The sequence below is a fragment of the Filicampus tigris genome, chromosome 12 (genome assembly GCF_054856515.1).
Source record: "Filicampus tigris isolate MCC_2025a chromosome 12, RoL_Ftig_1.0, whole genome shotgun sequence".
Taxonomy (NCBI): domain Eukaryota; kingdom Metazoa; phylum Chordata; class Actinopteri; order Syngnathiformes; family Syngnathidae; genus Filicampus; species Filicampus tigris.
Genome location: NC_141228.1, coordinates 9,464,848 through 9,474,079, shown reverse-complemented (window position 1 = coordinate 9,474,079; position 9,232 = coordinate 9,464,848). Strand labels below are relative to the sequence as shown.

The window sequence follows — 9,232 nt, the reverse complement described above, 5'->3', positions numbered from 1 at the left end:
AAACAGTGAGCGTGCCTCCGCTGCCTTAATCTTCTTACAAGTAGAAGAGCGAGGGTTGACAATGTAAGTATTTCACAATACTGTGTCAAGAACATGATGGTTTACTTCGCGAGGGAGTTCATCGTGAGCGAAGAATATAGCTGAATGCATTGTTGACGTTTTTATAATCCGCCCCCGGCCAACAGCTTTCCGGTTGTATTTTTCTACCCATGAGAAATGGTGACTACCGCCGTCGATCGTATGGAAGGGTATTCCATCTCACACATGCGCAGAAAGTACTAAGCTGAGGGCAACTTTTGGCAATAACGCCTAAAAAAGGTGCAACCAAAGTAAGTAGTAGCTGTTCTTGAACCATTTGGAGTATCAGCATAGTTTTGGTCTCTTTTTGAAGATCACATTTTGATTTTTTTTCTCCCAAACAGTCAGAATCTGTTTAAGTGCTCCTGTCACTGAACTATGGATGTTTGAAAACAGAAAAAAAGGTGAATCTTATGTACGTCTAATTTCTTTTCACAAAATCTGCCTTGAAAATGAATTTAGAATGTTGATTAGGACTTGAAAACACTACAGGATCAAAGCCTGAGGTCTCTCCAAGTTCCAGTTCAAATTTGATAATAATCCTACAAAAAAAATGAGCATTTTACAGATGTTTTTCTAAGTAAAGGTACAGGCGAACGAACCCCAAATGTTCCATTTGGGTGACCTGTGCACCCATTGTGAATACTTGTGGAAAAAAGGTTGCTATGTTTTTTTTGTATGCTACTATGATGTAGTTCTTTTGTTGCTGTTGTTTCGCCATTACACGCAAAAAAAACCCAACAACAGCAAAGGAGGCTTCGCGATAGCAGTCTTTTTACTCACAGAACGCAGGAGAACGAAGCACCTAAAAAAGGCGTTTATGCAACGAGGTTTTTTTTTCCAAGAGGATTTGTATGACACACCCCATAACGTTGTCTGAGGAATTTTATTGGCTATCCAATTGCGTCAGTCACCAGTCAGTTCCGCTGTGATTAGCCAAATCTACGTAAGGATATATAATGGGAGTGACTTTTTTACGCACGGACGTTCATTGGGTTCTGTAGGTCTCTTTGAAGGGAAAATCCTTGCAGATTGGCTAAAGTGAAGTGTCAATCAAAGGCCAAGGATTAGGCCTTTCGTTTGGTATTGTACGTGGCTAATCCGCTCATGCTAAGTGAAGCTACGATCGCAAATGCATAAAAAATAGTGATATTTGATGGAAATTGGTAACGTTTGCAGCTGCAGATAATGTGGCTTTATGGATGCAAAGGTTGGCATGGACTCACTATTTTACCGGAATACTTTGACTGGAACCTTGTTGACGTAATGGGACCATGTTTGATGGCGTTGGACGTTTGGTGGACATTTGTGACGTTGTTATGGTTAGTCGCTAATTTGTTTTTGGATCTACGATTGTCTAACATAAATGCTCACTCAGTCTGCAGATATGATTACATTGTAAAATGTTGGGCACCATTCAAATCTCCAGAAACTCAGCTTTTAAAAGATGTATAACATGTTCACACATGTACTCAGCTGACGACGTGCATCAGAGATTTTTGTTTTGACAGATGACGTAGGGCCCGACGGTGGGCCGTCCTCACTTTAAGGGGTTTAAAGTAATGGTCAGCGTCGCTGTCTGTCGTTGCGGCGTATTCCTCCAGCGTGACGTGCCGACAGCCAGCCGGACGCCACAGGGGGTAAGCGTATGTCACTGTTGGCGAGTGTCTTTTTGGTCTATCCAGGCCTTAAAAGTAACAAGTAATTCAAATTTAACAAGACATGCTCCACTCCATTTGGGGCTCCCTTATGGCATTTGGTGAAAATATTGATTCATGGATCCAAATGTAGTTTTTATCCAGCCTATTGTTGCGGTGAACTGCACCCCCAAGCCTGATTTAATTGTCAGCCGTTCTATTTTAATTCTAAAATGAAAAAAAAAAAAAAGTCACATTTAAGCCCCTGTCTCACTGAGGGGTGAACATTTCTGACTGTTGGCAAAGGTAGAAAATGCGCATACACGTCAGGGTTGGTTCAAGGTCGCAAATGTTCACCGAACGGTCATCAGACGTTTGGCAGCTTTTATTTTTCTTATTGCAAGGAAATTGCAAGGAAATGTTGAACTTGTTCCCTTGACAAGAGAAATCACTAAAAATGCAAACGTCTGGCGACATTGAACGAACCCTGACGAACTCCGACCTCAATACACCATTCACTGCCTTCGAAAACGCACACTTCGCTGCTCAGTAGGATAGGGGCTTTAGTTAATTACTTAAAATACAACATAATACTAAATACCTAAATTAGCAAATATCCACTTTTCCATATAAGTTATTAAACAAGAATCAAATCGTCACAATTTCATACATACTTAATTGTGATGGCTTGATTACAATCCAAAGACCACTGCACCTTTATGAAGGTAATAAAAATTGTTAATGGTTTGTTTTGGGGCATATTCCCAGTGCCTATGCAAATTACGTTAAAATCTATTAGCCTTTGCCTGTTACATTCTCTTTAATGGCAGTAACAACAATGCACCATTACATTTGTGTATACACACATGAACAATACATAACATTTGTACTTTCAAGTTATACATTCTCTTTGTTGTGGTAGCAGATATTTCTTAACTTCAGCAAAGTGTCACAGAATGGTAGAATGATGTGTGATTTGTGTTACGATTATTCTTTAATTTGAAGCCATGAGTCTAACCGCATCCTTTTACTGTACGTAAATTGGAATACCTCTTCACAGTTTAGTCGTTAACTGTCTCTTGGCAGTTCCAATAAAGCTTCTCTTTTGGCAGTTCCAACAAAGCTTCCCAATGAAGCAAATTTATAAATGTATATTCATTGATTCTAATGTTCAATTTAAAAACACATTTCAACCAATAAATGAACATAAATCTCAGTCAGATGAATACAATCAGACTTTTGTTTCTGTGCAAACATGCCATTTGAATTCCACTTTTAACTGATTCTCCTCATGCATAGATTTCTGGTCCAGTCTGTGGAATGAAAGTAGCTTTCTTCCATTCATGAAGCTGCTTCTAAATATCACTGGGCTACTTACTGCCTCATAAATCTGTCTGCATCACAGCAGCTGGAAAACGTATCATGTTTGAGAAGAACAGCCACCCTCCTTCAATCTCAGAACTATCCTACTGTATATAGTATGTATAATAAATTATCTACAACTACCAGTATTACATATTTTTCATGTAGCTGTGGTTTGACTGTCATTCAAGAGCACTGACTTATAATATTTATAGCTGAATTATTGCAAATGTCTTCTTGCAAGAACCATAAGTGGATGGCAAGCAACCTACTGGAAGGCTAATCTCCAGTTACGCGATGCAGTCTGTTTTATTTTTTTCATTTTTTCCCCTAAATAGCTAATAGATGGACGGATTATGGCAATAAAATTCCGTCAATGAGGAATGAAAATGAATTTCCCCCAAAAGTGACCAGGGTTGGTTCTAATTTCCATTTCCATGCATTCTTTAATGGTTTCACGTTTCAGACAGTAATCCCCACAATTGTGTTAATAAGCCACAATTTTGCACACCAGATTGTGGCATGCTCTGTTCTGGTTCTGTTCATTCTATTTGAGGTACATGCATGTTTGCCATCCTGATGCCTTTGTAGAGTCATTGGGTTTCTGAGGAATGCACTGCTCAAGGCAACTGCCGCTCAACTGTGAGCTCCATCTTTCACTCTGCTGCTCTTTGTCAAAGGCCTCGTGTTGGTATTGATTAAAGCAGTGTCTTTTTGTCTCCTGCCAGCATTTTCCGCCGCTCCTTGTGAGTGCAGAGGAAGCAGCTACGCTGAGACAAATGGCTGTATGTGCTGAATGAATGCAGACGACGGATCAAGCAAGGTCCGGGATGCACTGCCAAACGGCCTGGCAGCCAGGAAGACGTGCAACTTCCCTCTCAAAGCCACATGACTGGCACAGAGTCCAGCATATTGACTACTTCCCTTGCAGTCTTGACTACTCCTGGCTACTGGTTCTGTTGGCTACACCCTGCAGTGGCATTTGACTTGGCCATGAGGTTGGTCTGATTGGTGCCCGAGTGTAGATGAGGTGTGTAAGCAATGGCACCACATCTGTAACAATAAAGCCAGGTTAATATGGTCATCTTGTGACTGGTAACATCTGGAGAGACATTTGGAACTGTCAGTATTTGGTTCCCCAGTCATTTTTCATCCTCAATTATTCTCCCAATTTCCTCGCTATTTCTGATTGTAATTATCTCCATTTTAACCACCCAAGTGTCAAAGCCTTGTGTACTCCTTTTTTAATGTACAATTTCCTTATTTTGCTTCATTTCTCAATTTTCTAACCATCTGTTCCTCTGCCTTATGCCTTTGTTTTTTTTCCCACCCATTAAAACACATCACTTTTTCTTACTAACCACTTTTTGGCAAACTATGCTCACAGACTTTCACAGAATTTGGGAGGGAAATTGTAAACAAGTGTCTCCAACACATTGTCCAGACATAGAGAGGTTGTTGCAGATGTCTGAAAAGGACAGGCTGCCGTCCAGGAAAATAAGACAGTGAACAATATAAGACATACTATGATTAAATTGTCTCATGCAGCCATGACTTCAAATAAGACTAGACTTTTTTTTTTTCAGTGGTCAGTGAAACGGGTGTCTGTCAGTGACAGACTGCGAGGTCCGATGGTACTTGACCCGGTTGGTGACGATTACACTTAGGGATGAAAACCCATTTCTGTCAATGCTTAGTCCATCATTTTCTGTCATCAACCCGTCAGTGACGAATTAACAGACCTTTCGTCAGTACTGCCCACCTCTGGGGATAAAGTTAATGCAAGTAATAATAATAATGATAATAACAATACATCCGATTTGTACAGCGCTTTTATAATAATATATAGTATACTATATAAATATAATTAGAAGAGCTAATAAGTATAGTGCTGTACCGTAACCTTTTTCCAGTAACGCAGTAATGTAAGGCTTTAATAATAACATTTTGGTACTATGACATTGCAGCATGGTGTCCAACTGGTTAGTACATCCACTTCATAGTTTAGTTTAGAGATTATGGTTGTTTATCAATGTTAGCAGTGTGATTGGCTGGCGATCATTTCACAATGTACCCTCACCCAAAGTCAGCTGGGATTGCCTGGAGCACACCCTTGACCCTAATGAGCATCAGCGGTACAGAGAAAAGGCGGGTGGATGGATGGATAATGTTATAACTTCCATCACAATGCATTTTTACATTTTAACGTATTATAACAGTTGTAAAGTTTCCTTTTCACTTTTTATGTTGAGACGCTTTATGCTGTAAGCTCCCTAAATTTAAACAAAATGTTTAAGCAGTCATCATTTATTTTTCATTGCCTAATTTGGAACCGCTTCATCTCACTGTTAACTTACATTAGTCAATTGGCTGGTTCTGTACCAAGTTAATACTAACATCTGAGGAAAAGCAGTATTTACCATATGCTCCATGACACTGTGCATTAACAGCTTTGGAAGGAAAAATATTGTTCTGTGTACATGGTTCAGGGTTATGGTCATCTTAAAAACACCATCAAGTCTTTGATGACAGCTGCTGAATGCCTGCAGTATATTCTGTTTTTGAAACACTGCCTTAGGCGAGGGTAAGACATTTATAATCAAAGTTTGTTCCCAAGCCACAAACACAAAATAAACAATATTCAAAGCAACTCGTTGAAAGCACTCAATGAATAACAGTGTATTTAACACAGTTTTGGTCTTGCCTTTACCAGAGATTTTTCCACCAGTGCTGGTTTGTTTGTCTGTCAACATACCTCAAAAGGTATGATAAAGTCAATTTCTGTCCAAGGAACACTTGGTTGGGATTTGGAAATAAGAACAAAAAGGATAAGCGGTATGGATAATGGATGGATGGAAGTAACACACTCTAATTTGTGTAAAACTGACTATACAGTTTTTTTGTTGTGATCAGTCATCCAGTTTTTTTTTTTTGTGAAAACAATATGCCTAACACCTTTGAAATAGCAGTATAATATAGTGGTTTCATGAGAAGTCCTTCAGTATTGCAAATCTACAGCAAGGCTTCCAATTTTTAGGATTTACGATTTTTTTTTTTTTAAATGTTTTTGCGACCACGAGTGCTCACCACAGCAAGTCACTTGCATGAATTGTTTGGCCCAGTTTTTATGCCCTTTTTGATGCAACCCACCAATTTGTTATTTAAACTTGTGACTGTCTGTAGCTGGATATTGAGGTTCAGGCCAGGAAATGAACCCAGGCTGTCTGCATAAAAGGCAGCAAAAAATGTGTACCTATTTTGATCATTTGAATTAGTAAATAGGAAACTCAGTTTATACTCTGCTGTAAATAATTGTTGCACACCTTTTGTAGAAATACTACTACCGGTAATAATTTTAACGGGAATAACTTACATAGAGAATTTGCTAATTAGTTTACTAATGTCCTAAATAACTGTGAAAAGGACACGTCTCACTCCAACCCTCGTTCCGTTCAAGTGCTTGTATGTGCGTATTGTATGTATTTAACTGTATGAGAGTGTCCACAGTGCTGTCTATCTGTTGGCAGCAGTCACTCAAGAGCAGTCTGTGTCAATATGCTTTGATCACACCCCACAAAGTACATTGAGCTGTTCGCATTAATCCAAGGCTTCAGATTTTCTTATCGATCAAGCCTACACATGCACGCTACAAATCTAGAACATTTCCAGACGTTTACCATTGATGAACGACTGTCAAAAAGATTGAAGTCATCGCTGGCTTGCCCGTGTTCCGACTGGCATATTTTATATATTGTCTGAGGTTTTCAACGTGATTGTGAATTTCACTAACTACAAATGCCACTTGCTGTGCTATATTTATTACTTGCTATCTAATTCAACATATTAATTGTTTCTTCATTGGTTGGCTCATAGTTTCTTTTTTTCTATGCATGTTTTGTGTACAACAAATAAAGTTTGGAATTAATTAAAATTGATGAGCACAGAAGCTAAAGCAGGTACTACCAGACTTAACCCCCAAGATGCTGATTCTCATTCCAACTGCTTCACACTCAGCTGCAAACTGCTCCAACAAGGGTTGAAGAACATGGCTTGATGAAGCCAAGTTCGCCAACAGACCCCCTCAACGCCTTGGCTGTGGCCAGAAATTATGTCTATAAAGGTTATAAACAAAATGAACTGTAGACCATTCCTCTATAAACATATCCAGCCTCTTGTGACCTTGAACAGAATACACCGCATAGACAAACGATGAATGAAAGCAGTTGATTAGATACTTCTCATGTCAAGAAAGTCTAGACTCTACTCTTTGTATTTTCTTTGAGACCCAGCATTCCCAGAGCCAGAATACTTGAAAGCTTCACTTACAAGGCCAACCTTCCATTCTTGAGGTGAGAAATGTGGTCCGAGTCCTACAGAAATGTAGGAAAGAGAGTCAGTCATGCCCTATGATGACTATGGATGGCCATGTTGAGCACAAGGCTTTAAAGCAAAGTTGTTTGTTAGTTTGAAAAGGGTAAATGCCCGTCTTTGTTTGTGCATACCTCTGTGGTGTGTCTGCAGTGCTGATCTGAGGTCTTCCACGATGATAGTCACTGTGACAGTGGCCGGGAAAAGACAGGGCTCGATCAAAAGTTTTTGAAGTGATGAAACTGCAAGTTATTAACCTAACCTAGCCAAATCAACTGGATTGTGTCAGCAGAGCTCATGTGAGCCAGTGCCAAATTGACATGGAGTCAGTGATAAGGGTATTCCGTGCCATTTGCACCCAGCTCAGAAGGGAGGGTTAAAATTGACATGAAAAAAATGAAAGATTTGTGAATGGAAAGTGGAGCGTAACACTTGATTGGATTTAATTGCGCTATTTGAGGCCTAGTCATTACCAGAAGAGATCTTATTCCACAGGACTCTACTTAATTAGTCATTTCAATTAAAGACACTTGTACTATACACATTTATCAGCTACAAATGACTCTCTCTCTCTAATGACATGATTAATAGACTCTTTTCAGGGATTAATTAAAAAATGTTTACTTCCCCTACTAAATGCAATTTCATAAAGTGATTGCAGTAACAATTATTGTATTTGTTCATAGCATATACACACACAGAATATCCACGCTACTGCAAATCAAAAAATAGCAGTGTGACATGGGCAGACTGTGTCTGTGACTTACACTAGTTTTAACAAAGTTAACATCAGAAGAATGAAAAATGGTCACAATTCTGAGTGAAGCTGTTATGTTACGGAGGTATTTCTGAAAGCTCACCTGCTGCGAAGCACATCAGGTGAAAGGGGAACACATGCCATCAAGTCTTTTATGAGTATTTTTTTCTATTTCTATCATTGGGGAGGGTGATACCTAAAATAGAGATAGAAAGAGAAAACATTAAATATGACATTTTCCACACAATCAGAGGTAAGCTCGCTGTTTTAATTTAGAGTGAGAAATAATCATTTATATATGTAGAGTATATATGTGTATTTTCACATCAGAGAGATCACAAAGCTTTGTTTTCATGGCTCATATTAATACCATGTTATGGCCGGACCTTGCTCATTCCAAAACACACCCGTGTGCAGTAAAATGATCCTATCAATAACATTAGTAATTAACCATGTAAGGACACAGGCGGAATGAGAACCAGCCGTTTTGGTGACCCTGCTGTGACCTTCTCTATACCTCAACATGGCATCATGCTTCAATCGCCCTTAGGCGGGTCAAATAGACCTGCTTTTCTCTCCACAGGCTAACAAGCATAAGTTAAAATCCCATCGTGGCATGTGCTTGATTAGGCCTTTGTAGCAACATGAGGTGATCTGAGACTGAGTTGTTTGACATAATAGAGAAAGGAGGGAGAGAGGCAGAGAAAAAGAGAGAGAGGAGGATCAATGGAAAGGGAATCAACAACAAATGCTGGCTCCTTCCCTTTGATAGTGCTTTCTCTAAGATATTGTAAAATGACCAAAAATATGCCAAATAGGACATCGTTTTGGCCTAGAAAGATGCATCAGAGATGAACATACACATTATAGACAAAAGTATTAGGACATCTCACTAGAGTCTGACTGCAGCTCCCCATTCTCTGCCCCTCCTCCCCACGCTCCTGCAGACTTCAATTCTCCACCACTGTCAGCCCGGAAGTACATTCCATTTCTGACAAACGCTCGTCAAAATACAATTTACTCTTCATAC

General features: G+C 39.4%; 1 long non-coding RNA gene across 1 annotated transcript; it reads left to right on the top strand.

Moving 5' to 3' along the window:
* The first annotated feature begins 828 nt into the window (after positions 1–828).
* LOC147138287 (uncharacterized) lies at positions 829–4,350 on the top strand. The gene is made up of 2 exons (XR_015089000.1): positions 829–1,400; positions 3,806–4,350. It is a non-coding gene; the product is annotated as an uncharacterized LOC147138287 (long non-coding RNA).
* The last annotated feature ends 4,882 nt before the right edge of the window (positions 4,351–9,232 follow it).